Source organism: Panthera pardus, unplaced genomic scaffold (genome assembly GCF_024362965.1).
Source record: "Panthera pardus isolate Hobbes unplaced genomic scaffold, ASM2436296v1 HiC_scaffold_3, whole genome shotgun sequence".
Taxonomy (NCBI): domain Eukaryota; kingdom Metazoa; phylum Chordata; class Mammalia; order Carnivora; family Felidae; genus Panthera; species Panthera pardus.
The window spans coordinates 46,517,584-46,537,001 of record NW_026526876.1 but is presented as its reverse complement, the minus strand read 5'-3'; the positions used below and the strand labels follow the sequence as shown (position 1 = coordinate 46,537,001).

Sequence of the window (19,418 nt, the reverse complement as noted above, 5' to 3'; positions counted from 1 at the left end):
GAGGATTATATCGCCACTTCCATTAGGACCCTCTCACTTGTCCTTGGGCAGCACAGGAGATGGCACTTTTGGGGTGACATTTCTCCAAACCTAGACTTTTCAAGGCAACAAGGAGGTGATGGATGACACTGGAGGAGCCACAGAAGTGCTTCCCTAATTGCTACTGAGGTCCTTCGAAGAGGTGGGTTCTTCAGTGGCCATGCTCCTACACGCCCTAAAGGACTGCCAAGAACACATCTCTGATTTATACAGCCCTAGCAGGCCCCTGAGCCTCTTTTCCCTTTCAAATCCATCCTCTGTATTGCAGCCATTGTTACCTATTTAAAAAGCAGATTTGACCGTTTTGTCACTCCCAAGGCCTTCAGAAAGGCAATAGAGGGGGTGCCTGGATGGCTCAGTTGGTTAAGCATCCAGTGTCTAACTTTGGCTCAGGTCATGATCTCATGGTTCGTGCATTTGTGGGTTCAAGCCCCACATTGGGCACTCTGCTGTCAGTGCAGAACCTGCTTCATACCTTCTGTCCCTCTCTCTCTCTTTCTGCCCCTCCCCTGCTCACACTCTCAAAAATAAACATTTTATAAAAATTTTTAAAAGTTAAAAAAAAAAAAAAGAAAAAGAAAAGCAACACAGAGCAGTAGTTAAGATGGGTTCTAGAACCATACTCAGGGTTTTTAAATCTGTTTTAACCTTTACAGGCTGTGTGACCTTGGGGAAATTTACTTAACCTCTCTGAACCATGCTACCATCCTCATTAGAAAACAGGAATAATAATATCAGCTTCATAAGACTCTGTGAAGATTAACTAATACTCAGCTTGTGCACCTGTAAGTACACAATAAATTCCTAGTGTGTACTACCACTGATAACCATCTACCATTGACACCCACAAACTGCTTCAGATTCATCTCTACCACACCTCATACTCTATACTCCCATTTTTTAAACTAACATTTAAGGGTCTACCATGTGTCAGGGACTCTCCTAAGTGCTCAGATTTGGCTATCAAACTCTTAGTTCCCTCTAATACACCATACTTGCATTTCACCCTTCCACAGTTTTGTTGATGCCATTCCCTCAGCCTGACACATTCTTCCCACCTCTTCTTACTAGGCCCTTTAACTTGTCCATTAAGATTCAGCTAAGGGGCTCCTGGGTGGCTTAGTCAGTTGAGCATCCAACTCTTGATTTTGACTCAGATTGTGATCCCAGGGTCTTGGGATTGAGCCCTGTGTTGGGGTTCCCACTGGGTGTGGAGCCTGCTTGGGATTCTCTCTCTCTCTCTCTCTCTCTCTCTCTCTCTCTCTCTCTCCCTCCCTCCCTCCCTCCCTCTCTGCACCCTCCCTCCCCTGCTCATGCTCTTAAAAAAAAAAAAAAAAAAAAAAAAGACTCCACTCAAGTGCCACCCCCAACATGGGGCTTATTGGTTCTTCCTCTGTGCTCACCTCCGTCTTAAGGAACCAAAATTATCCTTTTCTACCTCTGTATCCTCCATCAGAGGTAAGTTCCAAGGACAAGGACCACATTTTTGTGCTCCCTGGACTCAGCAGCAGAGAGCACAGAGTAGCAGCCATTATTTTTTTTTAATTTTTTTTCATGTTTTTTATTTATTTTTGAGACAGAGAGAGACAGAGCATGAACGGGGGAGGGGCAGAGAGAGAGGGAGACACAGAATCGGAAGCAGGCTCCAGGCTCTGAGCCATCAGCCCAGAGCCCGACGCGGGGCTCGAACTCAGGGACCGCGAGATCGTGACCTGAGCCGAAGTCGGACGCTTAACCGACTGAGCCACCCAGGCGCCCCAGTAGCAGCCATTATTGAACTGAACTCCCTCCGCTTCCCATTGGACTGCTGACTAGACCACCCACCCCTGTGTGGATAGCAGACATGATTGAGGTCCCTCCTTTCCCCCTCAAAGTAATGAGGTAGGAGGCAAAGATACTCTGGGTCCCCAGGGCCCATGAAATACTACTCTCCTCTGACAGCCCCCACTTAGATCCTGTGCTGAGATGCTCAGAACTATGGTCCTTGGCTACAGAAGATGTTCTAAGTCCTGGGCATTAATCAAAGGCCTGTCATTGGCATCCAACTCCATTCTTTGCCTTTGTGGGGGCTAGGTTAAATTACACATATATTGAGAGAGAAACCCTTAATAGAGGTGGCAGTGGAAAAGGACCAGGTGAGCCATTTCTGGAACTGGGAGGGAGGAAAAAGAGATAATGGCTGTGGAAGGCCTCTATCCCAGGAGGAAGGTCCTGAACCCAGACCCGGGAGTAGAGAGACCCAGTTTTCCTGGATCATCAAATAAGAGAAGTGGCTGGTGGTGTTAGTCCACTGGTGAGGGATTACAGGATCTAGAGGGCAACAGACTTGGTTGGGTCTAGTCTCGGGTTTTCTCACCAGCTGCATCACCACTGGGCAAGTTGCCTGAAAGGGAAGAACTACAGCACCTACCTTGTGGAGGAGACAAAAGAATCAAATGAGATATTGCAAGTGAAGCATTCAAGCATAGCACCTGGATGAGTTAGCATTCGATAACCCTAATTAGCTGTAATCATCCTTACCAGCAAGGGAGAAAAAGCACGGGAACTGTTTCTATTCACAAGACCCAAATGGGCAGTGTTCCTATCTCCCACATTGACTCAAAGTGGTTACAGGGTTAGGGCCTAAATTAATCCACTTAAAGGTACACTGCTTTAAGTAGATTTTTGTGGCTTAGCTGGGGATCTAACATTATTGCTATATCATTCCAAACAGACCATTCTATCACTTAGTGCTGTGGAAAAGTTACCTCTGTAGCCCACCCTGATTCAACTAACCCCACAATGGGGCCACTAGTGAAAACTTTACTGAAATACCCCTATTACAACTACCATGGAGCTGATGAGCAAGGCACACAGGAAAATCAATGTCATCATTCCTAGTTACCCACTGTGTAGAACTGGACCCAGGCAGCACTTCAAATTCATTCAGATGATAATAAAAGCCAGCTTGGATCTTCAAGGAACCATTCTTTATTTCTTTTTTTTCTTTCTTTCTTTCCTTTTTTTTGGAATTTGAAAGTTTACTTTTTTATTTTGGGAGAGAGAGAGAGCAGGGGAGAGGTGGGGAGAGACACAGAAGAGAGAGGGAGGGAGAGAATCCCAAGCAGGCTCCACACTGCCAGTGCAGAGTCCAAAGTGGGGCTGAATCTCACAAACCGGTAGATCATGACGTGAGCTGAAATCAAGAGTCAGACGCTTAACGGACTGAGTCACCCAGGCACCCAGAACCACTCTCATAAACAAAGTTAACCATTCATCTCTACCCTGGACATAGGGCTGAGGCTTGATTTCACAAGGATTATCTGTCCTTGTAATCCTACATGATCTCTAGGATTCCTTTGTCTCTTAAAGTCCTGATTCCATATTGTAATGATGTCTCTGCCAGATGAATCCTGCCCCAGAGCACAGAATCCATCCACCATCCTTTATTCTGCTAAGACCTTGATTTCAGCGAGGTCACAGAACATACCAGTCGTGCAGAGTCCACTCAGAAATGGCTGTTGGATGGTGTCTTTGCAACATCTGTTAGCGAAGCATTGTATTACCACAAGGCCCTTAGTTCAGCACTCTATCTACCTGGGGAGGTCGCCACATGAGGCTTACATCTGTTAGAACATCTGCATAGGAAAAAGGTAGTTCCCCTTGAACATCCTGAAACTTGCATGTAATTCACTAGACACTAGATAGAGGTAGCTGTTACTAGCTATGAAGAGATCAGATATTACTTGTTTCTACAATTCAGATAATAATATAAAAAGCCCAAACAATCTGTCTGAAGATTCATTACCAAGGACACTTGGCTAATGTTCATCAATGGCTTCCTTCTTTTTCTTACACAACTCACATCTCCAAAAAGGATTAAAGGTAACTTACAAAAGCATATACTTTTAACATAGATTAAGAAATTACTGGGGCACCTGGGTGGCTCAGTGGGTTAAGCGTCTGACCTCAGCTCAGGTCATGATCTCATGGTTCGCAAGTTCAAGCCCCACATTGGGCTCTGTGCTGATAGCTCAGAGCCTGGAGCCTGCTTCGGATTCTGTGTCTCCCTCTCTCTCTGCTCCTCCCTGGCTCGTGCTCCGTCTCTGTCTCTCAAAACTAAATAAACATTAAAAATTTTTTTTAAATTAAAAAAAAATTAGGGTAGGAGGAATATAAGAACACAAGGAGAGTTAAGACAGAGAAATGCATGCTGTTAACGTTGCTAAATATTTACTAAATTTCAATTGCAAATTTGGCTTTGAGCTCCCGAGTAAGCAAGGCAGAAGAAAAATATCAGTACTTATAAGGTTGACATTTCCTACAAAATAAAAGCATTTTGGTTGTTCAGGCTATTTTCTGAGAGCTTTCTCCTGTGGGTTGTAGAGATGATGAGCAGTGAACACAGTGGACAAGATCCTCAGCAAAAAGCAATAGTTCCCACTATGAAACTCTTGCAAGACTATTTCTTAGAGGTCCCTCCATGAAAATGCACAGCAAAACAAACACCAAAGGGCAATTCAGTAAAAGGGATTCTACATGGGGGTCAAATCAGGGCAGCCCAAGAGCATGGCTTTCTGATGGTCTGGCTGGATCCAGTGATGTAGACTCTCCAGAGGAATGGAAGAGTTACAGAGCTTTCTGGCAAAGATCCATGAATATCATTTATCACAACCAGGCTTTTGAGTAACAAAAACATGGGCAGCGCCTCCAACATGCCAAGTCCAAACACTAATATTTTTTAATGCTAACACTATTTGGCCCTGGTGTTGCATTCAGTTAGTTCTCTTGTGGGCTACTTTTTCCTTAAACTCTCCCCTTATGGCCTATCATGCCTCTCCTGGCTCTTCTCTCTCACTGAGCCTCAATCTCCCTGGCTGCTCTTCTTCCTTCCTCCTCCTCCTTGGAGGTGCTTCTACCATGTCCCTGACTGCTTGCTCCCCATAGACATTCTCATCCATATCCAAGTCTTCTAAACCTCTGCCTTCTGGTCATGAAGCCTGGGTCCCTTTCTATAGGATGCCTCTAACTTGTTCTAGGAAGACACTTCAAATTAAATGCATCCAAAGCCAGCACCATCTTTCCCCTTCTCCTGGCTCCTACCACCTTTACCCTAATTCTGCTCCCTTCTCCTGAAGGCCCATATACCGAAGCAGGAAAGACCCTTTATTCTCTCTTGCTTCTATGTCATACTCTATCAGTCCCCTAGACAATTGGCTCTGGCTCTGCAAACCAGCCTCCCATAGCCATCTTCACAGCTACAGCCAGCAGCACTGTGTGAGCCCTACCCTCTCTCACCCTGAACTCACGTGACAGCATCCTAAACTGGTCTCCCTGACTCAGCTCTTACCTCTCCAGCACATTCTAGAATTCTATTTATACAACACAATCTGATCACATCTCTCTCATGTTTCAAAACCTCTAGTGGTTTCCTAGCAGCCTATAGGATGAGGTCCAACCCCTCAGGTGGCACCAAGAAACTGGGCTGATTCCCCTTATCTTCACCATCACCTTCCCACCTCCTCCAAACCTGTTTCCCCAGAAGACTAAGCTTGTGCACTACCTTTTCCCAAGTTGTTTTAGACTCCTGAAAAGCCTTAACCTGTATTCGATGTCTGGAAGATGCCTACTCATCCCTTAATACCCAGATAAGACCCTAAGCATTGGTGGTGGCCCCCTTTTCCCAGCATGCAAAAGACTTGTCTCCTGAATGGTACTCTATCACACTGTGTGTCTTCCAGACTGGGAACTTCCTACAGTCACAAGCCCAGTCTTTACTGTCCCTTGGTTTCCCTAGGACTCCTACTCTCAGGCACATCAGAGAGTCTTTTATTCTTTTTTCCAGAGGGACTTGATAGATGGTAATTAACTGAGTAAAATGAGTGACCATCAGTGAAACTGTGCTTCCCTGTAAAGCTGATATTTTTAATCTTATTTAAAACACTATCCAGTGCATTTAAAATATCTAATTCTGGCCATTACATGGGACTCAAATACCATTAATGCTCCACAAAGTTAAAAAGCCAGCAAACTCTTGTGACATCAACCCACATGGACTGGCAGATGGCACATGATACTCAGTCCCATGGAGCCATATCTCCAATGCAACACACAACAAGACAGACCCTCTGATGGTTTTACCCAGCTTCTGTCTGATGGCAGAAGTGTTCCCCATTCTGCCTCCCCTGGCCATTCACACCATCTGTGCACCACCCTGGGTAGCTTCCCAAGGGACCCTCCCCACACTGGCATTGACTTCTGACCCCTGGAGAAACCCTCAGACTTCCAACCCAGGAAGTTATTTCTCCCAGAGTGGTCCCCACAAAAGCCCCAGGGCAGTCTGAGTCTGAGAAAAATTAAGCATCAGATTTGGTTCAGGCCAGCAAGGAAAGCGGTCCCTCCACCCTGCCTCTAGTCCATGCACAAAAGAGGGCCACATCTGCCCTTTTCCTTCAGCTCCCAGAGATTGCCACCCTCAGCATCAGTCCTTCATTTGGTATTTGGCCATGCTCAGAGAAGATAATCCTGGTTAAAACAAAACCAATACATTTTTCTCATGATCTGGGATCCAGAGAGGGATCATGTCCATTGCTTTGCCCCCATGACAGGGCTACACTTGAACTACAATGTAAAACAGTTATTTAGAAGATCTATCAAGAAAACATTTTGGAAAGTAGGATAAGAGATGTGGCCCATCTTTAAAAGTTACTTCGCCAGGGAACCCTCCCCCTTGTCTCCACCAACCCCTACTACACAGATTCCTCCTCCCAGCACTCTTCACAGCTACAGTTGTACTTTTACTGAGGTGATTATTTGATTTTCATCTGTAGCTCACACTCTCAAAGATCAAATATTATTTACTGAATAAATGAATGTCTTTGGATCCCAGGCACTGTATGACCTTGATTTCTCTTTAACTGCTACTCCCCAGGGCACAGCTGGGGCCCCAATTAGTTATAAACCATCCATCTCAAATCTGCCAATACAATTCTGTTGTTCAGCTCTCAGCATGCCTTTGGCTTCCTCACTTTAATCTCCCAATTCAAATAAATCCAAAACTCTAGACTCTGACATCTGTGGCTGGGCTCCCCGCCTTTCCACAATTGGAATTTGGAAATTGAACTTCAAACTCAAGAGAAAAAAAAAGGGCAGAAGCATTTTCAAAAAGATGCCTGTGTGTCTAAAGTCCCAACCATCACCAGCTCGAAGATGGATGTATTTTGTCCTAGGAATTATTAAACTGTCATCTCATATTGCCATCTATTGAAGAAGAAAAGAGACAGTAGGGTGGGAGAGAGAAACTGATTCTAGTGCAAATTTCTGGATCTCTCCTGTTATGGGACTGGCAGATAGGTTTTAGTAAGAATTACAGCTTCTTTTCCTTTCAGGTCTAGCCTATCAAGGGGCACCATGCACGTTGCCAGTGCAGTTTTTTCATATAATTTAAGAAACATCCTCCACAAAGCTAGTTGTTTATGGATCAGTCTTCCCACTAGATTGTGAGCCATTCCTGGCCAAAGAGCACATCTGGTTAATCATCCTTCATACCCAGCCCAAAGCCTGGCTTGCTGGAAGAGCTCAGAAAGGTTGGTTGAAAATGTGGGAAGTGAGGGGAGGAGGTAAGGATAAGTCATCTGAGGCCATGCACAACTATCAGTAAGACTCCAGGACTCTATAGTTTATTAATTTCCTATTTTGAGCCTATGAAGGGCCAAGTATTTGATATGCATTATCTCAATTAATCCTAACAACCCAGGGAGGCAGGCATTATTATGATTACCCTTGTTTAAAAGATGAGGAAAAAGCTCAAGAAGTTAAACAATTTGCCCAAGGTCACTCTACTAGAAAGTACCAGAACCTTGGCACAAAAACAGATACTCAGATCAATGGAACAGAATAGAGAACCCAGAAATGGACCCACAAATGTATGGCCAACTAATCTTTGATAAAGCAGGAAAGAATTATCCAATGGAATACAGATAGTCTCTTCAGCAAGTGGTGCTGGGAAAACTGGACAGTGACATGCAGGAAAATGAAGCTGGACCACTTCCTTACACCATACACAAAAATAAACTCAAAATGGATGAAAGACCTAAATATAAGACAGGAAGCCATCAAAATCCTCGAGGAGAAAGCAGGCAAAAACCTCTCTGCCCTCAGCCTCAGCAACTTCTTATTTAACACGTCTCCGGAGGCAAGGGAAACTAAAGAAAAAATGAACTACTGGGACCTCATCAGAATAAAAAGCTTCTGCACAGTGAAGGAAACAATCATCAAAACTAAAAGGCAACAGAAGGAATGGAAAAAGATATTTGCAAACGACACATCATTTAAAGGGTTAGTATACAAAATCTATAAAGAACTTATCAAACTCAACACCCAAAAAACAAATATTCAGCGAAGAAATGGGCAAAAGACATGAATAGACACTTCTCCAAAGAAGACATCCAGATAGCCAACCAACACATGAAAAAATGCTCCACATCACTCATCATCAGGGAAATACAAATCAAAACCACAATGAGATACCATCTCGCACCTATCAGAATGGCTAACATTAACCACTCAGGCAACAACAGATGTTGGAGAGGATGCAGAGAGAGGATTCCTTTTGCACTGCTGGTGGGAATGAAAACTGGTACAGCCACTCTGGAAAACAGTATGGAGGTTCCTCAAAAAATTAAAAATAGAACTACCCTACGATCCAGCAATTGCACTACTAGGTATTCATCCAAGGGATATAGGTATGCTGTTTCAAAGGGACACATGCACCCCCATGTTTATAGCAGCACTATCAGCAATAGCCAAAGTATGGAAAGAGCCCAAATGTCCATTGATGGATTAATGGATAAAGAAAATGTGGTGTATATATATACAATGGAGTATTACTCAGCAATCAAAAAGAATGAAATATTCCCATTTGTAACTACGTGGATGGAACTAGAGGGTACTATGCTAAGCAAAATTAGAGAAAGACAAATATCATATGACTTCACTCATATGAGGACTTGAAGATACAAAAGAGATGAACATAAGGGAAGAGAAGCAAAAATAATATAAAAACAGGGAGGGGGGACAAAACATAAGAGGCTCTTAAATACAGAGAACAAACAGAGGGTTACTGGAGGGGTTGTGGGAGAGGGGATGGGCTAAATTGGTAAGGGGCAGTAAGGAATCTACTCTTGAAATCATTGTTGCGCTATATGCTAACTAACCTGGATGTAAATTTTAAAAATAAATTAAATAAATAAATAAATATTAAATAAATAAATAAATAGTACCAGAACCAAGATTTGAATCCTGGGACAACCCCCACCCAAGGATGTTTTAATCCTGACAAGTCAGAGAAGAGTCCAAAGATGGGTATCCTTGGCCCTTGAGCTCATTAGAGCCACAAGCAGAACATCTTCCAGAGGGAGAGTCTAAATCAACTAGTTATAATGCAAACAAAAATGTCAAGTTCTCTTAAAACATCTTCAGACTCTCAGGGTTGGTTCACTGCTTCAACTTTTAATTACAGAAATACAAGAAAACAAATGAGGGAAGGGAATAACCTCAACCAGAAGATAGGACAACAGATCAGACACAATAGCTAGTTTTCAGTTCCTATCAAATCTTCCTGCTCATGGATTTTTAGCTTTAACGCTGCAGTTATATAGGGATACTTTTTTCCTCAAATCCTAAGGAAACAAAGAATCATGTAAGTCAAAATAACCGAAAGCCCCATTTAATTTGCATTTATACATAATACATATGTTTATACCTTTAATACAGCAAATACTGAAAGAGAATTCATTTCTACCTATGGTCCACTTGGTGGTGGATCAACTTAGGGAGGGACCTCCCCACACACAAAGGACCAAAGTGGTAAAAGAAGAGATAAACAGGAGGCAAATATAATGGAGGACACACACAGGAGCCATACGAACAAAAGAAAAGGAAGTGGTAAAAATACAGTAAGGGAAAGGAGGCTAAAGGTCATAGATGCTTAGTAGTTGGTTTCTGCTAGGGATATCTACTACCTCCGTGATTTCCAGACCTCAGAAATGTGTGTGGGGCTGGGCTCCATTACAAAAATGGGAAATTGAGGGGAGGGGGAGGGTTATAATTTGCTTGCTTTTATTAGATTCCCTATCCTGAAAATTCTGATTTTGTAGGCCTTTGGTTGGCCTAGAAATCCTTATGGCACCCAGGTTTGAGATTCTCTAGGGATAGTCCCATTTTTGGAGAATGCCTATTATCTGTATCAACTAACCACGGTTCACAGAGTTCTTCTGTGAATGGAAGCCACAGTCCATTTCCATGAACTTACTCTAAACTGTAACAATAGTAGCCCAAGCAAAATCCCAATGTTCTCTTTCCAACATCTCATGTGCCTACTGAACATTCCCCATACATTACCTCTTAATGTTCACACCTCTGTGCCTTTGCACACACTGTTCCCCCTGGAGTGTTTCTGCATGTTTAAATCCTCATCATTCTTCACAGCCCCATCTCCAAAATGCCTATACTTCTTTTTGTATCTTCAAACTCTCGGTACCTTATTGACACATACACCTTAATCACCCTATTAGAGTATATGCTTAAGAGTATATGTGGCAGGGGCCATATCTTAACTCATCTTTATCTCCCAAAGGTCCCATATTATCTGTTGAATTATTATTAGTCAGGAAAACAAAGTAAAACCAAGGTTCAGTTTCAGCCTTAGGCCAGAGGTTCCTCTTCTGTAGCTCAAAATAGGAATCAAAATTTTCCTGACTCAGGCAGGATGTGCTCAAAGCCTACCCTCTCTTGCCCCAGGTACTCACAACCAGAACAGCATGGGAAAGCAAAACAAAACAAATCATTAGGAAGGTCAATATTTCCTATGATTAAATTTCCTATCAGATAAAATAATGCCACTTTCTTCAGTCAAACCAAACTCAACGACTGTTCACTCCCAGAAGACCCTGTTTGGGCCTCAGTGGAACACATGTGCCATATGGATATCAAGCCTTCCTTTCCTAACAAAAAATAGGCAAGGGAACTTGAGCCACTAGAGACTAATTTCATTCTGAGCTGGCAATCTAGTTTCAGATCAAAACCACTAAATCTGGATATACCACATTCTCAAGACCACAGGGGAAGGCTGTAGCTCAGGAAACAGGAGAGCACAGTGCTGCTGACCCAACCAGGAATGTGAGTGGCAGTGTTGCACCTCTCTGGCAGAATGCTCCTTTGCCCCATCACAGAGAGGAGGTAGGCTTTGCCTAGGACCAAGACATTATGGGGCAGGGGCACCTGGGTGGCTCAGTCGGTTGAGCGTCTGACTTTGGCTCAGGTCATGATCTCACGGTTTGTGGGTTTGAGCCCCGCATCAGGCTCCGTGCTGACTGCTTGCTCAGAGCCTGGAGGCTGCTTCAGATTCTGTGTCTCCTTCTCTCTCTGTCCATCCCCTGCTCGTGCTCTGTCTCACTCTGTCTCTCAAAAATAAATAAATGTAAAAAATAAATAAATAAAAAGACACTATGGGGTATTTGGTATTTTATTCAAGAGTTGGTATTTTTCCAGAAATATACAGGAGTAGAAACAACCCTGGGCCTGAGAAACAAAATGTATGGTTTACAGTCTCTGCTTTGCCCTAATTAGCTCTGTGTCTTAAACAAGTCCTTTTTGCCTATTTGAGCCTCAATGTTTATATCTCTAAAATGTAAAATCTAAAATGATTTTAATACCCAAACCAGCATATATCCAATTAAAAGAGAAATATAAATCATTAACTTGAAATTAGAGAAAATAAAAATTACAAGTTTAACACTGGAAAAAATTAGGATGTAGGGCCCTATAGTTACTAAAGTCAGGCCACAAATTTGGCTCTGTGCCTCCTGGCACCCAGAACAAAAAGAGAAACATGATAAGTTATACATTTCCAATTGCCCAAAAAGAAATATCATGCCCGTTCCTCAGGAGAGGAAAGTTTTTTCTGGCACTCATTCCTGAAAGAAATTTCTTCCTATTAACTTTTTAAAGGGGACACTAAGTGAAATTGTAGCTTAAGACTTCAACTACATCAACCCTTATAAGAAATGTAGTAGCAAGTTATATAAAGCTGTTTAGGACAACGTCCTCCAGGAAAGCAAAGGGCAGTGAAAGTTCATTTCAGTGAAAATAACTCAAGAGGCTGAGGTAATATGGCCCAAATATGCACCTTTCAGTAAGCCAGCTTAATCCAAGGATAAAACTAAGAATGGCCAGAGGAACAGGTAGACAACATGTCCTTCCAAAAACTTGCATAAATATGACTTCTTCCACATGGGTGTTATTAAAAGTTGGGCAGTAGGGGGCCCCTGGGTGACTCAGTTGGTTAAGTGTCCAACTTTGGCTCAGTTCATGATCTTGTGGTTGGTGAGTTCAAACCCTGCATCTGGCTCTGTGCTGATAGCCTGGAGCCTGCTTCATATTCTTTGTCTCCCTCTCTCTCTCTGCCCCTCCATCACTTTGTGTGTGTGTGTGTGTGTGTGTGTGTGTGTGTGTGTGTGTGTGTGTGTGTTGTGTCCATGCGCGCACTCTCTCTCTCTCAAAAACAAACATTTTTAAAAAAATTTTTTTTTAAGTTGGGCAGCAATTTGCAATGAGATGATTTCGAACTTCTGTTCTGGTTCTGATAGATCTAAGTGACATGTTTGGTCTTCATTTATTGGCACTAATTAAAGATCTGGTGGTTTTCTGCCTCTTATTGCACATTCCCAAATCAATGGATTGGGAATTCCTGCCAAAGAGAGGAGGGAAACCTATTGATATGAGTGTTATTAAAAGCTAACAGCAGGTGCCTGGGTGGCTCAGTTGGTTAAGTGTCCTGTTTTCAGTTCAGGTCATGATCTCATAGTTGTGAGATCAAGCCCCCAGTCAGGATCTGAGCTGGCCCTAGAGAGCCATGGGATTCTCTCACCCCCTCCCCTGTGCACAGGTATGCACACACTGAAGCTCTTTCTCAAAAGTAAATAAATAAATAAAAGCTAACTCAAGTGTGTATGTGCCCAGTTTCCCATACATTCTCTCATTTAATCTTCCCATCAATTCTGTGATAGTAACTGGTATTAGACCTTTTTTACAAAAGGAACAGAGATTTAGAGAAGTTTAGCAAATTGCCCAAGGTCACAGAGCTAATTATCCCAATCTTCCTGGTTCCTCTAGTCCTGCTTACAGTGCCTCCTTGCATCGATGAAATGTGATTACTGGTAGAAATGCTTATTTGTCAGGAGAACAGTAAAAACAAAATAAAGCTACTAGGGGAGGCAAGAGCTGTTTATTAACAACAAAATGACAACAGAGCTTTTAGAGACCTATAAAAAGTATAAAAGGGTGAAAAATATTGTGAAAAGCAGAAGTCCTAAAATAAATTCCAAGAGAACAGTTGCCCACCCCAGGAAAAGGAAGAGAAAAATTATTTTTCTCTTCTCTTAAAAATAAAAGTATTGGGGCGCCTGGGTGGCTCAGTCAGTTGAGCGTCCAACTCTTGACTTCGGTTGTCATGATCATGCAGTTGGTGGGATCAAGCCTGCATTGAGATCCGTGCTGACAGTGCACCTAGCCTGCAAGGGAGGCACCTAGCCTCTCTCTCTGCCTCTCCCCCTGCTTGCACGTGCTCTCTCTCTCTCAAAATAAGTAAGGAAACATTTTTTTAAGTATTATTCATATTCTTAAAGACTCAAACCATTGGCTCTCTTTAGTCATTCACCCATTCCACCAACCGATATTTATCCAATGCTACCCACACCAGGTACTGTCAATAGTGAGCAAGACAGAGAAACTCCCAAGCTTCCAATCTAGCCATCAAGTAGGCAATGTATTTCCATATGGTATTAAAGTTCTTTGAAAAAAACAAAGTTAAGGAGATTCAATAAAGTTGAGGGGCAGGGAAAGGAGGAGCTGTTCTGAGAGGAGCTCTCTGAGACCCAAGTGAGAGAAGCCAATCATGTAAAAAATTATAGAAAGGCATTCCGGAAAGAGGAACTACCAGTATAAAGGCCCAATGACAAAAACAAACCTTCCAGATTTTAGAAACCTGAGGAAAGCTGGTGCAGTTGGAGCAGAGTGGACCAGCCACATAGGAGAGGAGGAGAGAGGAGTTGGGGGAAGGAGATAGGTTGTGCAATGCCTACAGGGAAAGGAGTTGGATTATGTCTGAAGGGCAATACGAAACCACTGGAAAACTATAAACAGGGGAGTAGCATAATCCAATTTATTTTTAAACTCTCAGGGGCTATATTCACAAATCTCAGGGAAATTCAGGTAGGTGTGGTCCTTTAAAGAAGCAAGTAAGAGGCACCTGCCTGGGTGGCTCAGTTAGGCCCAGGACTCTCGGTTTGGGCTCAGGTTATGATCTTAGTTTGAGGGTTCACGACTCCTGCACTGTCAGTGCAGAGCCTACTTGGGATTCTCTCTCTCTCTCTCTCTCTCTCTCTCTCTCAAAATAAATAAGTAAACTTAAAAAAATATATAAAGATGCAAGTAAATATCATCTTTTGTTAAGGATGACATCATTGAAAACTATCAACTCTAATAAAATACCTTTAGCCGGAAGGCCCTGACTTCCCATAACAGGAGGCTACATTTTAAAAAGATGCTTCCTTTTCCAGAGCTTAATACCCTTTCATGCTAAATGATGCAATTGTCAGAGCACCTAGTGGTTTGTTGATGGACCCTAGGGAAATGCCAAGATAATTTACAAAGGAAACTGATCCTGAACCTCCATTTGAGTCCCACCTGGACATCTCTTCCCTCTGCTTTTCTATACTAGGATATCCTATCCTTTGCCATGCATTTGTTGCTTTCTTTTTTATTACTGGCTCAAAACTAAATATTCCAAATGTAAGCTGTTTGACCAAACTGAATATTATCAATTTCAACAATCCTACAGTTAGTGTTCCCATATAAACCATATCTTTGGCAGGAAGGACCATAGTTGAATTTGAATTTGGATAGGGTTCTATTTGAAGCTAAATGCAGCTTTGATTAATTCAAGGAAATTTCTTTTACCAACATGTTTGGACACAATAAAGGAAAACATCTAACATGTGGATACATCAGGTTTGTGCTTGACGGCTGAGATAGAGGTAACAGCAACAGAAACTGGGTAACTAACAAGGTTCACCTGCACGCAGAAGCCAAGCTATCATCACAGGAAAGAACCAGGGCTGAGGTAGGTAGGCAAGGAGGTCAGGGGAACTTATGTCCCTTCTTATTAACAACTGTTGACAGATAAGGCCCTGACTCTCCCAGACCCCCTCCAAAAATCACCAACCTGCCCTTCCCCCAGGCCACATGGCCTAGAATACCCAGCTATTAAACAGCATCAACATTTTCTGCTGGCCAATTGTTAACATCCCAGGCATAATAACTATGTCACTGTCTCAAAACTATTAAAATCATTAAAACAGTAAAAAGTCACATAATCTATGAATAGTAGAGCAGATTCATCAGAACTACTCACAACCCCAACCCCACGCACCTAGAAACATCCAGGGGTACAGAACACAGCAGCCCTCAAATAGATTGGGCAGGGTGGTGTGGATGCGATGGGGGGTCTTATGGCCAAGGCTTCATGACAGCTGAAAGCAAACCACACTATGCCCTTAGACTTCTCAAAGCCTAAGCTAGTGCTGTCAGATGAGTGATCTTGGGTTTGTATAGAGTGGGTCACACACTTGACTAAGGCATTGCACACTTCATATCCAGTTTATGCCATTTCTTATTGACCACCTATATCACAATCTCATGACCCACTGAGAAAAATATCTCCAGAGTGTACTGACAGACTGCAGTTTTTAAATACTTTTTTTAATGTTTATTTATATTTGAAAGAGAGAGACACGGTGCATGAATGGGGGAGGGGCAAAGAGAGACAGAGGCAGTATCCAAAGCAGGCTCCAGGCTCTGAGCTATCAGCAGAGAGCCTTATGCGGGGCTCGAACTCACAAGCCAGGAGATCATGACCTAAGCCAAAGTTGGACGCCTAACCAACTGAGCCACCCAGGTGCCCCCAGACTGCATTTTTAATACTACTCAGCTCATCTTTATGTACATTTAAGTTTGAGGACCTCTGTCCTACAGCAATGTTTCTTAAACTGTGGGTCATCACCCATTCACCCATTTGGTCAAGAAATCAAGTTAACAGGCCATGACCAACAGTTGAGTTTTTGTTTTTGTTTTTTAATTAAGAAGAAAAATCTATATATGGAGCACACTGTAGGTAGTGAGGGCAATTATTTCCTAGAACTTCATGCAGGTGTGGACCTCAGTGCAGAGATGCAAAAGGTATTCCTTATTTTGGACCCCAAAGTTTGAAAACCACTCTCCTAGAGGAAAGAAGGAAAATAATACTCTTGTGCATGTTTATTTTCCATTTTCCATCCCTAACTCCAAGCTTTCTTATTTTAGTTCAAACACAAGATATCAAGACAGATCCCAGAAATTCTATTATTAAATCCTAAACCAATATGAGCTAAGGAGGGGGATGAACCCAAGGCCCCCACCCCTGCTTGAGACCTTTACCATGAAGATGGGGATAAGGGATGGTGCCAAAGGGAAGTTTGCACAACTCTCCTCAGGCTGGACCTTTTCCTTGGTAAAGAACTTATAGCCATTCATGTCACAATTCAGAAGAATTAAAATGTTCCTCATCAGGGGCAAGACTCAGCCTTAGTATTGAGTGCTAAGGAGATGAGGGGAGAATAGACAACTGAGATTTGGCCCATCTTTGCATCCTGTGGCAATGATGAAGTCAAAGGAAAGCCAACCCCACTGATGGCAAGGCCTGAAGTTCTCACAACGAGGAGACTACTGAAGAGCGTCAAGCATGCGAGGTCAAGTCCTACTGCAGAGCCAGTGACAGGAGTTACCTTGGTCAAGGCACTTAACTTCTAAACCCCCTGAGTTCCTTGCTCTGCCAGCGTTCCCTCACCAAATGAGATACAGAGAAGCGGCTTGCCTAATGCTCTGGGTCAGGGAAACCCATCTTGCTGGGCCAGAAGACAGGAACAAGAGAGGAAGGGCAAAGAAAGGAGGATGAGTAGCTAGATTAGCCTTTAGACTCACCAGAAGCAAGTACTCAGTTAAAAGAGCCAAGACTCCAAGACAACAAGTTGACAAGAAGGCCAGAAAGCAAAGCCCCATAAAACCCAGAAGCAGTTTGGTGTGCCATTCACGGCGGTGACGGTTAGACTGTGGGAGGGTCCGCTACTTGCAGCAGAAAAAAAAAACAAAAAAAACAAAAAAACAAAAAAAAACGGAGGCCACTCACTCACGTGGCTTTTTAAGTGCTTGTATGCTGAGAGTGAAGTCAGAGGTGGCAGTCTCTTGGGCTGGGTCCAAAAGAACAGGTGGTTACCCCAACCCCCAACGGGAGAAAAGCCACCACTTGACTAAAGACACCCAAGAGGTCGGCGGCCAAGGAGGGTGAACTTAAAGCAGTGACAGGTCAGGGCTGCCCCTCAGCGCCAGTTCCTGGGAGGTATTCGCTGGAGAGGCCCCTGCATTCCGTCGGGCAGGAGAGAACTCGGCGCCCACCCCCTTGGCAAGGGCAGTGGGGAGGCTCCGGGAAGCGGCCAGGCAGGAACTCGGCTGCGGTTACCTCGGCCCAGGGCCGGCCAAGCGCTCCTGGGAGTTTCGAGGGCGGCCAGTCCCCCACAGGCGGGAGCCCCGGGGGCGACGCCCCGGACCCAGTGTCTCCAGCGGAGACCCAGCGCCACCGGGGACAGAAAGCGTCCGAAGCCCACCCTCTCCCGACCCCCCACGGAGCCCGAACGCACAGAAACTGTGCTAAGAAGCAGCGACCCGGTGTCCAAGTCCCGTCCGCCAAACCGCGCACCCTAGACTTACTTGCCCGGCTTCTCGCACAGCTCCTCCGCCCCGACCCGGGGACCCGCGCCACCACGGGTCCCGCCGCGGGCAGCTGCCCGGGCCCTGCAGTGTTTGTAAACAAACCGGTCACGTGGCCCCGGCGGCCCGCTTCCCGCCCCTCGCGCCCGCGGCCTCCACGGGCACCCCACGCCGGACCTCGCCTCGGGGGCGCAGCGCACCTCGCGGGAGCCGGGCCGGACGGGCCACGGGACCGGTGCCCACTGCCGGGTGCCCCGCGCCCGCGCTGACAGCGCGCCCCACGCCCACGCGCGCCCGGCCCGCGCCGCGCTCCAGGCTCGCTCACCCGGCAGCAAGCTGCCCCGTCCGGCCAGCGCGGGGCTCGGCTCTGCGGGGGTGCGCAGCAGCAGAGGGCCGCCCGGCTGGCTCCCGGGCTCCGGGCGCGCTCTTAAAGCCACAGTCTCCGCCACTGCCGCCGCCGCCACTCCGCATCCCTCCGGGTCGGGGCCGGGGGCTGCCCTGTGACGGACGCGCCCCCGCGCCTATCCCCTCGCCCTAGCACATAGCAACACGCCGCGGGTTGGCCCGGCTCGGCCGCAGCCCATGCTCCCCGAGCCAATCAGCGAAGGACGGAACTCCGCCCCCCGCTTCCCCAGCCTCCCACCCCCACCCCTCGGCGCTGGCCGGGCTGGGGTGCGGGGAGTGCGGAGTGCCGGGTCTGAGCAGGGTGGGCTTTCAGTGCCTGAGGGGAGACCTTTTATTTGTGTTTGGGGTTTGTCCGCAGGTCAAGGCTGGGATTCCTAGAACCTAGGAATAGGAGTGGGGAAGCTGTAATGGTGCTTGTAGGGTCAAGACAGTAACCCGCTCGTTACACGTTAGCCATCTCTAACTCAGAGCCTAAGTTACCTTAAGAGGTTCTCAGGACCCGGTCCGATTGAATTTAATAAAATAATGCCAACCCAGCCCAGGCCCTACTCAGAAGCAAGCCATTTCTCCACTTCTCCCTGCTCTGCTAGTAATTTCAGCGAGTTACAAGTAGGAAAGACGTGGAGGGGAATTGGAAGGCGCCCAGCCCCCTATTGCTGCCGATTTTCCAAAGATTTTGAAGGGAAATGCGGATGGCTAGCCCAGAAAAGTGGAATGGCCAGTGAACAGAGGGAGAAGCCCACGTTCTGGGTCAGTGAAGTGGTGCTTTTCAAGTAAGAGAAGGTTAAAAAATAAGCCCAGGCAGTCAGGAAATCCAGGAAGGCACCAGGTGGGTGGAGTGGGGCAGTCTCCCTGCAGGAAAACAGGTCAGTTTGAGAAAGAATGCTGGCAGGGGTCAGGGGAAGAGAGCAGCCCAGCCTTTTCACTTCACCACTAAAGTTCTGCAATTCCCCAGAGAGCAGTAGGAAACCCCATGTTTTATTGAGCAGCTCTCAGGATGTGAGATGCCTCTGGAGATACCGCTGACTTCAACTCCCTTTCATATACTGGTTTGGACATAAACTAAGAATATTACTGAGGTAGATCCCCAGGTGGCTGTAGCTTCACCTGCAACTCCATCCAGCTGTCTTTAAAAT

At 45.1% G+C, this 19,418-nt stretch overlaps 1 protein-coding gene across 2 annotated transcripts in view; it reads right to left on the bottom strand.

Annotated features, from left to right (window-relative positions):
• The window catches only part of YPEL2 (yippee like 2), a 65,188-nt gene extending 46,796 nt beyond the window's left edge, over positions 1–18,392 (bottom strand). Inside the window, exon 1 of one of the 2 annotated variants that reach the window (XM_019431066.2) lies at positions 18,203–18,392. The gene's annotated coding sequence lies outside the window, so the exon portion shown is untranslated. Of the gene's footprint in view, positions 1–17,877; positions 18,007–18,202 lie in introns of those variants that run through there. The other variant, XM_053892941.1, reaches the window with a different exon arrangement.
• Positions 18,393–19,418: the final 1,026 nt, after the last annotated feature.